The sequence below is a fragment of the Elephantulus edwardii genome, unplaced genomic scaffold (assembly GCF_000299155.1).
Source record: "Elephantulus edwardii isolate Elephantulus edwardi_28Jun2011 unplaced genomic scaffold, EleEdw1.0 scaffold00468, whole genome shotgun sequence".
NCBI lineage: Eukaryota > Metazoa > Chordata > Mammalia > Macroscelidea > Macroscelididae > Elephantulus > Elephantulus edwardii.
Window position 1 is genome coordinate 266883 of NW_006400218.1, and position 1689 is coordinate 268571.

Here is a 1689-nt window from a genome sequence, read left to right on the forward strand (position 1 = left end):
ATTGGCACAGGATAGAGTAGGGTTTAGGGCTGTTGTACATAGGGTCGCTATGAGTCGCTAACGACTCGACGGCACATAACAACAACAACAACAACAGAGAAAACAGACAAATATTTGGAAAGTCACACCCTACCTAAACTGACACAAACTGATATTGAAGACCTGAACAGATCCATTACAAAAGAAGAAACTGAAAAGGTAATAAAACAAAGTCCAGCCAAATAGAGCCCTTTGCCAGATGGTTTTAGAAGTCAATTTTATTAAACATTCAGAGAATAATGTCACCAATTCTACATAAACTATTTCAGAAAATGGGGGCGGGGGGAATGGCATTATCCCGGAGTCATTCTATGAAGCAAACAGATCCTTGATATCAAGGTCAGGTAAAGACATGACCAAAATAGAAAACTATAGGCCAGTATCTCTCAGGAACATAGGTGCAAAAATCCTGAATAAAGTCCTGGCCAATAGAATTCAATGAAACATAAAAAAAAATAATAATTCGCCATGACCAAGTGGGATTCATAACAGGTATGCAAGGATGGTTCAACATAAGAAAGACAATCAGTGCCTGTCCGCCACATTTGCCCAGCGGACCCGATCCAAGATGGCAGCACCCAGCAGAAGGAGGGGCGGTGGTGGAGCCGTGGGTTGGTGGGCCATGCTGCAGCTGCTGATGACCGTGGCCCTGAGGCCAGCTGGGTAGAGTCTGCTCCTACAACCGTGGCCTTTGACGTGCAGCCCAGCTTCATCGTGCATGCCTTCTCCCAACACACACTGATCCTAAGGATAAGTACATGTGCACATTCACCTATGCTTCTCAAGGAGGGACCAATGAGCAGTGGCAGATGAGCCTGGGGACCAGCGAGGACCAGAAGCATATCATCTTTAGCATCTGGAGACCCCAGGGGAAGTCCTGCCTACTTCACCAAGTTCAAGGCAGAAGTGCAAGGTGCTGAGATTGAGCCTACTCAGGGCCTACTCAAAAGCAGCCACACTGGAAGGTGAGAGTGATGTGCCCTTGAAAAGCGAGGAGTTTGAAGTGAGCAAAACAGCACTGGCCCACAGGCCTGGGGCCTTCAAGGCTGAGCTGTCAAAGCTGGTGGTTGTGGCCAAGGGGTCCACCCACAGTGAGCTGTGAAAAGACCGGAGTGGCTAGGTGTGCCTTCTCATTGTGGCCCCGATTTTCTGGGGATGCCGACAGCTTTCTGCCTTGTCTGGAGGGACTTGCACTGCAACGAGGCCCTGGGCCCAAGTTCACAGAGCCAGATCAGATGACCTACAGGGCTCTCCCTGGCTTTCCAGAACCTTCCCCAGTTTTATACTCCCTGAACCGGACTCAGCTGCTAGTCCTTTCCTGAAAGGGCATCAGGTGTGAAGAGGGTGGTCTTGGGCCATCTGGAGCCGTGTCCTCTCTGAGCTTCAGTATGCTTCCTGGGAAAGCAACTCCCTCACCCTGCCCACTGTGGGCACACAGCCCTTGTCATCTCCAGGATGCTTTCACAACTCACCCAGGGAGCACTGATTGACTGGAGAAAATGCCCCACCTCTGGTATTTAAATAAACACAGCACAGATGCTCAGAAGAAAAGAAAGACAATCAGTGTAATTCATCACATTAACAAAACAAAGAACAATGACTACATGATCCTATCAATTGATGCAGAAAAGGCCTTTGACAAAATACAAC

General features: G+C 48.5%; 1 pseudogene; it reads left to right on the forward strand.

The window, feature by feature from the left end:
• The first annotated feature begins 607 nt into the window (after nt 1-607).
• On the forward strand, nt 608-1141 carry LOC102853879 (annotated as a pseudogene).
• Nucleotides 1142-1689: the final 548 nt, after the last annotated feature.